The following is a 12,825-nucleotide window of genomic DNA, read 5'->3' on the forward strand; positions in this document are numbered from 1 at the left end:
ACAAAAGAGTACACAAGACAAAATCACAAGAACATAAATTTGTGCATAAAATCGAGCACAATGCAGTGAAAGAAATCTTTGTTGCTAAAAAATCTGAGAAGCTCCCCAGACCCCTTTACCTGATGTTTCCCCTTTCTAGACAAATATTTAAAGGCGTAAATAAACAGGGTGGTACTGAAAACTAATATTTGTTGTGTAAAAATACAAACATTAGATACATTTTTCTACTTTTCTGTACACTGGGGTCAAAGACTATCATCAACTTGACGATATCACAAGATCAAAAGTGTCTCAATATGGTCGTGGACTTGCTGTGACGGTATGAATCGATAAGTCTTCTGGGCAAAAAGTGTAGTTTTGTTTCAGACACTGTGGAGCAGAGCGGAGGGAAGTGGGAACTACAGAGACAATCTTCATGTGTGACCGCTTACTGCCTAAGATCTAGTACATCAAGGGAGAACATAGAAAATCACTTTTGAACTTGTGGATGCTACAGCGGCTTTTAAATACGATGTGTGGAAGCCTTTTAATTTCAACAGGACAAGAAATGAGAAAAAAAAACAATATATAGACACTGCCAGACTGCTGTGACCTACATGTTGGGAAATACAAGTAATATGAGAAGCTACTTGTCAAATAGTCATCCAGCAAAAATTCAAGAAGATGCGCAGAAAAAAGTCCAGCCAGGCCAACTCACTCGAAAGAAGTAGTTCTCAACTGCTGGGTCGGGGCCCAAAAGTGTGTCGCGGAACTGTTTTCACTGCATGTGCTTGGAAAAAACCTTGACTCAAACAATCTGTCAAATGCTTTTTAAAATGTGTTAGTTTTATTCTGTTTCTTGCTTCCGTTAGATGTACACTGCACAATCTTTCATTAAATAAATCTGATTGATTAAAAAATATCAGACATTTTGATCACGATTTTTCAGGTAGGAGTTGGTGGTGGGTCCTGAGGCTAGATGAGTTGAGAACCACTGCTCTAAAGGAAGTGATTACAGCCTCACTTCCCCATAACAGTGGACAAGTTTAAGAGATCACAAGTTGAATCACTGAATATATAGGCAAAGACCAACGGCCATTTTCTGTGATCGACAACGAAGTGCATCTCACTCACCACGGATGGGTGGACTTTCAGGTTTTCTACTATTATGTCTTTGCAGTTATTAATCTGTCCTGAAGATACATTTAAAAAGCATATGCTTCTTTTGATACTCTGATAACAGCATTTGGTATCCATTGCATTTATGCAAAACTTTTAATATTTTTGTTGTGAAATCCCTCTGGCGGGCCTTTCAGACAGGACGCAGTGGATGCTGTGTGCCGCTGTCAAGCCCGTTCATTGTGAAATATGTTGCTCCGCGCAAGAGTGCATCTCCTTGTTGGCGAGTTGAGTGCAGCACAGGGTCCCGTTTGCTGTTCTCGTGCGTTGCGCAAAAGTTACATTTCTACTTTTGTGTTTAATAATCACTGCTGTTGACGCTGGGTTTATGGTGTCAAGCTTTTGCACTTAAATTCAACTGAAAAAATGGAACAACAACTGAGCTGGGTACACTTAATGATGAATCAAGCACCAGAGGAGGTTTGTGACCCTGTATAAACCAGCTCTCTCAGAACGCTCCGTTTTGGTGTGTGTGTCTCTTTAAATGCAATGATGCAAACTTTTCTCAACATCATCAAGTTGGGCTTCGTTACAGAGACATCGAGCGTGTGTTGAATTTCCATAAATTTGCCTTTTAGTGATATTAGTAAAGTTTCTGTGGTAGTCATAAACAGTCCATAGAGCACTCCAGCACTGCAATCATGGAGAGGATCTTGTTGGGTATCTTTTGTCTCTCAGGTCAGTTAAATTCACACTTTTGGTTTCTGCCTTAATATTACTTTTAAATCTGCAACTAAATTATGAAATAGACCACAAGTTATGTACTCAAAAACTCAGGTTTTGGTTTGAATTAAAAAAAATGTGACTTAACTGTGACTCTTGGTGGGGATTTAAAAAAAAAAATCTACTACGTGATCAGGGCAGGGTTTCTTTTAGCATCAGTTAAAGCAACATTATGGAACTTTTCCACCTTAAAACAGTCGTTTCAAAGGTCGGTCTAATTGTACGATGACTTTCAACAAGGAGAATTGCGTCTCTCGTGTCCACAGAGCGACCCGGTCAGTATGCTGTATGTAACTTTAACAGCGGACTGCAGTCATCTCATGAGAAGTGGTTCGGCTTTAAGGCACTAGCTAACACCACAGCCTTCAGCTTCAAAGCAGCCAGTTAGCTCTTCTTCAAACTCTTGGTATTAGGGCTGTTGGAATGAAATTCAGTATTCAAATATAATTCAAAGAGTTTAAAAAATTCAGTATTCGATTGTGTGTTTTTAGTTTTGTAAATGTGTTTGCTACCGTTCCTGAATCTGACCCTTCATCACCCATCATTCACTAGAACACCTTTTAACATCTCACAGGGGTGTGCATTTAAGGATTTCATCCATGAACTCAAAGTTCACGATTTCGAGCCACGCAACCATCACTGACAATGTTGTGAAACTCTACCACAACAACAACAACACGACAACATTAAGATAACTATACATGGAGAAAATATAACTTTCTGTAATGTTGGAATTGAACAAAGTGAAAGTCTAACTACGCGCTGATAGAAGCATTGGATATAAGTGTACTTTGTATGTACAGTGCTTAATACATTTATTAGACCACCACCCAATGTAAGGTTGCACTAAATTATCAGAATTAGAAATACTTTATTAATCCAAGGGGGAAATTCGGTAACAGCATTGGTTATTAGCAAAATCATTTTTTATGTTTCTGTAATGGTTAATACATCAGTATGTAGAAGCTCTTTAAAGGGATACTTCACCCGTTGAAACATGAATCGGTATTGACATTGGGTCATGAATGTAGTAGAAATGTGAAATAAATTTTGAAGTTGGTGCCTTCTTGGCCGAGAAAAGGGAGAAAGTGTCTTTTTGGCTCATGTGGATGAGAGACACCAAATCCCAGAATGCACAGCACCGCAGGCCACTCCCACTAAGGTCAGGTTTACAGACATGTTTACTTCAACACATGAGGCCGTTTCCTCAACTGATTCCGAGATATCTTCCAGAAGGAATTAGCATCTTGGAAATTCCTGGCAGAAAACCGACTCTATGTTTGTGTCCATAGGCAAACAGTGAGAGCACCGACACTACCAGTCAGCCCCAGCTCGAGCCGGCCCCGGTTCCTCATCCTCACAGCCGCGGACAGGCAGGCAGCCAGCAATATAACAATATAGCCCCGAGACGGTTGCTGCCGACAGGCTAGTTTTGTTTCGTGGCTGCTGCGGACAGCGGCGGCCCCGGCGGCCAGCAGCCGAAGCAGCCAAAGACCAGCCTGTCGCAGCAGCCGTCTCGCCGCTATATTTATATTTTTTCGCCATTATCAGTCTCGGCAGCGGAGCCGGCGGCGGCCAGCAATACAGCAATATAGCCGCGAGACGGTCGGCTTTGTCTCTCGGCCGCCAGCCGAAGCTGCCAAAAGAGCTTCCAGTGATGCAAAAATCGGCATTTTGCGTCACTGGAAGATCCTTTTCAGACTTAGAAATACAAAGATTTCCCATCTCAGTGGAAAATGAGGGCGGGATGCACGACCATTCAAAAATACTATCAGGTTTCTAATGATACAAAGCTAAATGCAAATGGGTGAAGTATCCCTTTAACTGAAATTATATTTTTAATGCTAAAATATCATTATTATTGTTATCCATGAATTTTCAATTTCACTGTTTTAGCAAAAAATAATGAAGCAGATTATTATTTCTTGATTAATCTGTCAAATTATAGTTATTTACTTGAACAGAAAAATGTGTTTTAGTGGTTGAAAGTTATGCTTGATTAATTTCTGACTTCTCAGAGAAGCCCAGTGAGCCGGCTCAAATTTGGGTATAAAAAGGGGAATTCAGTTTTAAATTGGGTTTATATACCAACAAGACAATGAGCCCAAGCAAACTTCAAAGCTGTGCAGAGACTATTTGAACAAGAAGTCCTGATGGACTGGCCAAGTCAAAGTCTGAATCTGAATCCTATTGAACAAATTTGGGATTAAGTAGATTCAAAGATTGATCTGACACAACTTTCATCTCAAGCAAGTTCGGGGGAACAGCTAGAAACTATTTGGAACTCAATAACAAGAGAGACTGTTGAAAGGTACATCAAAACAAAGCCAGCAAGAATGCAAGCTGCTATCAAGGAGGAAATACAAAATATTAACTTTTTTGGTTATAAATAACAATTACATTTTTAGTTTTCAACAACTTTTTTAACGATTTCTAAAATATTCTGATTTCTCATTTTTATGACAGGTGGTCATAAGGTGGCTGTTGCACTCAGAGACCTTCTGTGGGCACCAAAGTGCACCAAACAGAAATGCTATATCTTGTTGCTAAAGATTTTCAGTCTCAGATTTTAGCTAATTATTCTCCAGATTCTACGATTAGCAAACATTTAGTCACAAAGAGTGTTTGAGAAAGATGTGAAAAACTCATCAACATGTAAGTACCCAATAACACTGGAGAGACAATAACGTAGATTGACATAATGAATAATGGAACATCTCTGCTGTTAGTCTGAAGTTTGTGTGTTCTCCTCACAGGCTGGAACATCTCCTCATGCCTTTCTCGTCAGTACCACTATGTAGCAGATCCTAAAAACTGGACTGAAGCTCAGACCTACTGCAGAGAGAAGTTCACAGACCTGGCCACTGTTGAAACCCCAGAAGAAATGAAACAACTGAACAAGACTGTTTTATCTTCTGGCATTAAGTCAGTCGTCTGGATCGGTGTGTACAGAAAAATTCTCTGGAAGTGGTCAGACAACTACACAAACAGTGGACCTGAATATAGGAACTGGGGAAATTTTGAACCAATGGTTTCTGCAGCTGAGCGATTATGTGTCCTTTTGTCCCCTGGGGAATGGTATGAAAATCCTTACTCTCATGCTGAATCATTCATTTGCTACAGAGGTAAAGATCATGCAAGACATAGCTCTTTAAAGGCTTATGACAGTTATTTGTGAGAAATATTATTCTCTTTTTTACTCTCTCTAACAGCAGGATCTCACCAGAATCCTGAATTTGTTTATGTCAGTGATGCAAAGAATTGGTCCAGTGCTCAGAGGTTCTGCAGGGAGAACTTCATAGACCTGGCCACTGTGAAGAACCACAGTGAGAACCAGAAAATCCGGAGCTTGATTCCTGCTGATAACGTTGAGGAATGGATTGGATTGTACATGTCCTGACATTTACTGGTCTGATGGGAGTGGCTCCTTTTTCAGATACTGGGATAGTGTTACAGGTCTCAGGCTGGAGACCCATAAACAAATAAGGTTCCTGTGTAAACAGGAGAAAGATGAGGAAGACGACAGTGCTTCTGCTCAGTGCAGCTTCTCTCAGCATCATTTATTTGCTGATATTCAAAACAAATGTATTTTCTTCTGACTTGTATTTTCTCTGCATGACAGCATGTTACAGCATTTTGTACAGAATCCACAAACAACATAGGTACACAATTCACCATACTTCCAAATGCGAATAGTAGAAAATTACCTAAATAAATCTTCATTCAGCCATCAAACTGAGATCATTTACCTTTACTCAAAATATGAGAAAAGTACGGTGGCCAGTAGGGGTCAAACGCTCAGCAACTGATGAAACCCCCCCCTCTCTTTGCAACAGTTTAACATTCTCCCTGTTATCAAACACTGACACTTCACCCACGGAGAGCCCTCTGCCCCGGGCCTGACATGTTCAAAATCCTGACAGACGGAAGTCCCGTAGCCTACTCAAGCCGGGCAACGGTGCCGGTAGACGGACAGCCAACTTAGCAAAGCTACCGCTCAACAAGACCTCATTTCTCAAATGTGCCGGGCTTCTCCTGGCGTACCGGGGCTGCTCTCATTGAATCCCCGCTCAGGTCGCTCACAGATGCGGGAGGGAGACGGGGAGGTGAATTTAATTAAACAGCACCGGAGCCACAAGACTCCTCTCACTGGAGCAGCGTTTCACCGGGGTTCTGCCCTACTTTCTATTGTGCACAAACACGACTTTATAACATGTAGGGAGGAAAACACAAGTTTGAGAAATGAGTATGTAAGTATGTGGAGCAGCAGATTTGAAGAATTCAGGAAGATGGAGGTTATTAAACTGTGAAACTAAATGTCCATTTGTGTGCTACAGCGTCCGTTCATCTGGTGAGTGAAACTGACCTTCAGTGGAGGAGTGAGATTTAAGCATTTAATGAGAATAACCAATTAAATTAATTAAACTGTACTGAAATGTCCAATATGTAAGATATTTACTGAATTAAATAAAAAAAATGACCTTGTTATATTTTCAGACATTAAGGAAACATGTTATGTTGAAGTGCTGACAACAACGCAGCAGCCAGTATGTCCTCCTTCTAACTTTAGATTCTGGTCCTGAATGCTCTGGATTTCTTTGGATCAGAGAAGTAGGTGGTTTTAAGGCACCCCAAAACATACATTTTGCCCCTCGTCCCTCAGTTAGCAGGCAAACAGCAAACCAACAGGTGTCACAGCAATGAAAGCGGGCAGGAGAACTGGTTCAGATAGAAGTGATTGTACCCGACCTAAAAAGCCTCTTCATGTTTCTAATAAGCTCCATGAGCAGAAACGCGCTCAAACTAGGATCAATATTGAACCTTTTTCACACATACGGAAATCTCCTGAAAAAACTCTGGAGATTAGGTTGCCCGGAGGGGATTTAGGGTATATGTGAAGGCAAACAGCCGCATTTTTCGCGCAGACTTTACCCAGAGTTTCTCCATTCAGACCCCTAGTATTTTTTCCGCAGAGTCCGAGTGAGCTGATGTTTGAACGCGGCAGCATATACTCCGGAGATTTCAACTCGAGCCAATAGAAAGACAGTGACTGCCTAAAGTGTCGGCACGCGACTACTATGATCTCCGTGCACGTAATTAAACGGCTGTTATGTTTTCTGTTCGTCAGTGTTGGGCCATGCAGGCTTAAGACAGGCAAACAATGGACTTGGGCCTGCATCTCTGTGAGGAGCCTCATTTGATTTATTCACTGGGCCTCACAAAGAGGCCTAAAAGGACTCTTAATCCCAGACCGGAACCTCTCTCTTCTCATTGGAGGGGACCTGAAGTAGACCCCACAGGAAGCAGGCCAGGCTACAAAACTCGGAGACTCCCATTGCTCTCTCTCTCGTTCCACGCGCTGACTTCAAGTGTTCGGAGGCACAAGCTCACCTCCTGTTTTCTGCAAGAAAATCTCTCTTTGTTTTAAGTTTTGGCGCGCAGGTAATCCGCGGCCGGCAGTGTTCTGAATTCCGAGCTCGGATTGTCCAGTGAACGCATCTCAGTTTCTCGGAGAGCGTCAGGCTGTAACAGATTATCAGAAAGGTAACGGTCTTATTCCGTCCTGCAACGAAAGGACATCAATGGACATCTTTCCACTCGACGGAGAACATATCGAAGCCGCTCTTGCTGAAAGGGACCCTCGCCGCCATCAGACGCCTTTACACCAGGACGGACAGAAGATCTGTTCCATTGCCGGACTCCTTTTTCCCTTTCATCAATCGCGGGCAAAGCGATTCACAAGTGAGGCTTAATTAGGTCTGGGCAGAATTAGCTTTAGAGAGTGTTTTTAACAATTGTTTGATTGATGCGGAAACTGTAATTTTTCTCTTTGTTGGACCGCAGCGTCCTGAGTTTTACCTGTTTAAAACTCTTGTTGTTCCCGTTTCGGACCGCTGCGTCCTATATGTGTTTAGCGTAACAGCGTTATAACCGGGTATTACTCTTCTGATCAGAAAGGCCAGTGTAAACCGTATTAACTCGAATTCGGCCATTGGTTTGTTTCTGTGAATGAAGGGAATTACTCCGAGTTGTTGCGTGGGATTCGGACTGTGATCCGGCCTCTTCAGGCACGCATTTCTCTCTTTCTTTTCTCCTTCTCTAACTAACGCACACAGACACACACACACACACACATATTCCTGTGTAGACCAGTGGGCGCGCACTGTAGCTGTTCCCACTCAACGTTCTTGAAGCCAAAATATGCCGCTTAGGGGCACTTCCATCTTGCGATTTTGACGTCATTTGGAGCCAGAGTCTGCGCAGTAGGGTCCGGGGGCAGGAGCCCTGGTAAGACGCCCCGCCCATTTAGCGTATTGCCCTGATGACTTAGCAGCCCAGCTACGCCGAAAGCGCTCCGCCGGTCTACGAGTCTTATGAAGAAATGTGTAAGTACAACAAACCACCGTATTCAAAGTCTAATATTTAAACACGCTGTGTTTTAAAAAATCCCGCTATTTTGATCATTATTGAAAATACGTGGGCTGCTGGGTCCTCTGTTTTTAACGAAATCGTTCTATATTTAAGCTAGGTTAGCACCACAGACCGTACGCTACAGGTGGTAAGATATGTTGTATTTTGTTAGAAACTGATAGTTTGCAATGCGATTCATGTCTGCTTTTCTAATATATTTAACTGAACAGTAAATCAATTGTTTTTTGTGTCTTCATTTAGGCAAAGAAGAGATAAAAGCAGCAGGTCTGACATCTTCCACAGAGGTGAAGTGTAAGTTAAAATCATCTGTTAAAAGTTATATATCCTGTGATTGTTTTGAAGTTTCACAAGAGGATTGTAAAAACAAGCTATTGTTAACAATACAGTCTTCTAAAATAAAAATCACACCGAGTCATAGACCAGCTAAATGTTAAATAGAAAGGTGATGTTTTCTTTTCCATTTTACAATCAACAGAAACTAAAAATGACTAATTTCAACCTTTGTCTGCACACCTGTTACAGTGGTCAGGCTGGGGTCTCTTAGTTTGAAGGAACCTCCTCCTTCTTTCACCTGTGCTTGGACTAAGAGCTGTGCCAGACGCCCTGCTCATCCACTGTGGTAGAAATGACCTTACACCAGCAGCTCTCCCAGATGAAGAGTCCTCTCTGCCATCACCCAGAGGAGCTGATCAACGTCTGCACAACTGAAGAAGGTGGACAGAGTCTGGAGCTTTGTGACAGTGAACAGTGAGAAGGCTACCATAGTCATCCTCAGATAAAACACAGAGATCCTGGTCAATATTCAATGGTGCTATTTTTCTTTACATGATGTTGCCCTGTGTTTGAAAGGCCAGATGCTGGAGGGTTGTGTTGGATTTGCTTTTCCATCATATTTTAACAGTCAAACAATCATCCAGGATCTTTATACTTTATTTTTTATACTTTCTCCTATGTCCCAGCAGTTCAACCTGATGGTCTCCCTTACTTATTTTCCACATGGTTAATGAAGCCAGGTGTTGTTTATTGAAGTTTTTTTTTTCATAAAATGTTTAAATAAACTTTTTTAAAATCTGAATTGACTGTCTCTGATTAACTGGAGCACTACAACGTGTTGGTCACAGTAAAATAATTTAGTAGTTAAGTTCACAGCTCACATTTGAAAAGGCCTTGAACTGACATTAATTTCTTCTTGACCAACTACAGCTAAGACAACAGCAAAGCTAACAGACGAGATCAGCTTGTCACAGCCGGGCTCGTCTGAGATAAATGGCCTTAAAACTTATTTAATATTAAACATTTAAAGCCAATAAGCATAACAAGATATGCATGAGATTCCATTTCAATTTATTCAATCACAGACTTGTCAAACAGTCTGGCATGTTGTGCTGCTGTTTTCAAGAGTTAATAACTAAAGAGAAGAACTCCATCGAGAGAGGACAGGAAACGTTCAGGGGACGAGTCCTCCATGTTGTCAGGGGTTGTTGATGGATCTGAATCTGAGGGCATCTTCTGTAATAAAGAAAAACAATCATGGAGTTAAATGTAAAGTATAATGAATTTTACTGTGATGTTTATGCCTCAGACCTGAAATCAGATCTGTCCTCAGGTTCTGCTAAACTTCAGGTTCTAAAGTTTGTTTTTAAGACAGGAGAACTATTTAAGAGGAAAAACAAAATATATCACAAGACAGGATGAATCCAATAATATGATCCGCTTTATGAATTTATGTTTTAAGACAAAAGTGTTCCTGCCACTTTCTATTGAAGATTATTTTAAACTGTCATCACATGGGCCAGCCTGATAAATTAAACTAATGTTAAATATTCTCATATAATCAGATTTGTGTGCAGAACCTCACCGGAGCTGGAATCAGAGTCTGGACTGCTGTTTCCTTTGAGCACTGATTTCCTTGAAGACAGAAAGAAGAACAATTTAAACATGAACTTCTTGCAGAATCACAGAGGCTGTTAAAATCTTCTGCTAGTCTTCCTTACATTTTAAGAAGGATTATAAATTGTTACTAAAATTACTTTGATGCTGATAGCAGTCACAATAACACGGTCCAATCATATGAGAGATAATTTTACCTTTGAGTCCTATGTGAAGACATGCTCTTCAGAATCAGCACTGCAAAGACAAGATGATGGTGTCCACCTTCACAACGTGCTGCTTCAGTCTGGCTGCTTCAAGGTCACCTACAGGAACACCACAGAAATGCAATCAAAGTACTTCACTTTATTTATCAGAGGATGTACTGTATACAAAGTAGATTTTTAGCTGTAATTCCTCAAAAAGATTTGAGACTGCTTTGTTATTTGAGAGCACAGATTGTTTCTTTTCCCTTCTCTCTGTTTGCCTGTACATGACCTCTTAGTGCTGTAAAAGATGCTACAGTAAATCCTGGATCAGCTGTGTGGATGGTGTGACTGTGTGGTAAAGCTTTATTAAAGTTGTCACACACATACTCATGCCTTTGGAGAGTAAAAGTACAGTGTGGTGGCAAACTGCTTATAAAATATAAAATAGTATTTTATTGGTGAGGTGCCCCAGTCAAAGCGTCCTACAGAGTATCAGCAGCGGGCTGTAGAGGGAGGAGACGAGCGCATTATGGAGAGGAGCGCACCGGAGGGAGCGAACTACGGGAGAGACGAGAGACCCGAGGAAAAGGAAATCCCAGTTTAAAATATAATGTTGGTGAAAAGAGGGAAATAGGAAGACATAAATATCAATGTTGAAATTCTTTTGAATGCAGAGACTGTGGATGTTCAGTTTTCTTTGGCTATAAAAAGGCAACAATAGCCTGTAGTTTAATCATGGTGTTTCTCTTCGTTAATGATTATTGAAGCGAAATAAAAAACATGACATTTAAAACATATTCACATGTGTGGGGAAAAACGCGATCTTTATGTCTTCTTTTATTGTACCTATGTCTCCTCCTACAATAACAGCAGCATGTTGTGTGTAACACTGGTCTCCTGTATTAACACCTTCCTTTCAAAGGTGTTAAATACAGACACAGTCACAATCACCGCAGGTTTTGTCAATTTTTAGTACAAATTCTCAATGAGCGTCATTAAATTTACAATATGATCAACTTGTGACTGTTGAATTAGTGTGTGTGGAAGACAATGCAGAATATTTATCACGTTTAAGCAGCATGATGCTCGGTTAATATTACATTACACCACCGCAGGTTGTTGATGTTTGTGTTCATGTTTCGGTTAGTCTCTTAAATCAGTAACAATTATATTGAATCAGATCTTACCTTTAGTTTTATCTGGATACATAGAGAAATATTCTACCCTCTTATATAGTACTATGAATTTCAGCCTGCACGGTGAAAGTAAAACCTGTTACTCTCGGTATAGCCCACTTATCACTCAGACTGTAAACATGTACACATTAGTTATGATGCAGGCCAGATTACAATTATTTGGCTTTGTTTTTGCCCTCGATACTTTTTTGAGACTTCACCAGACTTATTTATTTTTGCTGCAAAATAACTGTACAGTCAATGAACCGCATCTATGAACGGATTTTATATTACGATTCTTGGTTTTAAATACAATTTAAATCACAATAATGATATAACAATATCAAGAAACATAGCATGTCAGTTATTAGGTTTGCTCATTTTAAAAAATAAAACAAAAAGATAAATCATGCCGGATAAGTAACCTAGCTTTACAACATTTCAGCTAACCTTAGACTGCTTATGTGTTAGCTAGCTAGATAACGACTTTAACCAACCAATGACACAGAAATCACACTTTTTTACTTACCGAAAAAACTGCAAAGATCCCTTAGCTCCCACAGGTCGGTTAGAACAGTTTACTGCAGAACAACTCATTTTGCCAGCTCAAAAAAGACGAAAAAACTGAACGGAAAAATTCAATGGCGTCTCGGCTTTCCTTCACTACGTAACTTTTGTTATTCCCAAAGAGAGCTACGCAAGATCGGCAGCTGTCAATCATCGTCAAATATGACGTAAAATCCCGTTTTTCAACCTCAAATAACTTATTTAAAACAAACTTCACAGAAAAATGAGCACTTGAACACAATGTAGGGTGATAATAACTAATGATCACAGCAGAGTTTAGGTTTGGAAAAAAATGATGTGACGAGTATTTTAGCTTTACAGTTTGACCCACATCCCATCTGTTATCATTGAGGAGGCGGGGTTTATGACCTATACTGCAGCCAGTCAGCAGGGGGAGCTCTAAAAATAAAAGCTTCACTAGACCGGGGACCTTGTCCCGTCCATTATTTTTACAGTCTATGGTGTAGAGGCACATCTGGAGACTAACTCCACCACCGCGCCAGTACACACATCGGCTGCACACTCACACATAGAGATCTGGACACTCGCGGCCATTCAAACGCCTCAGAGACACAGATCGTGCAGGGCCAAACTTAACTCGGCCTCTTTTGGACAATAAGATCACGCCAGGTCTTTGTTAGGTGTGCGCCATCGGAAGGGCGACCACGTGGGACGAAGCAATCTCCCCCCTC

At 40.9% G+C, this 12,825-nt stretch overlaps 1 long non-coding RNA gene across 1 annotated transcript; it reads right to left on the minus strand.

Annotated features, from left to right (window-relative positions):
- Nucleotides 1–9,640: 9,640 nt before the first annotated feature.
- On the minus strand, nucleotides 9,641–10,487 carry LOC132958784 (uncharacterized). Its single transcript, XR_009666829.1, has 3 exons — nucleotides 10,401–10,487; nucleotides 10,172–10,221; nucleotides 9,641–9,822 (listed from the first exon to the last, which is right to left on the minus strand). It is a non-coding gene; the product is annotated as an uncharacterized LOC132958784 (long non-coding RNA).
- Between the last annotated feature and the right edge of the window lie 2,338 nt (nucleotides 10,488–12,825).

Source organism: Labrus mixtus, chromosome 23 (assembly GCF_963584025.1).
Source record: "Labrus mixtus chromosome 23, fLabMix1.1, whole genome shotgun sequence".
Taxonomy (NCBI): Eukaryota; Metazoa; Chordata; class Actinopteri; order Labriformes; family Labridae; genus Labrus; species Labrus mixtus.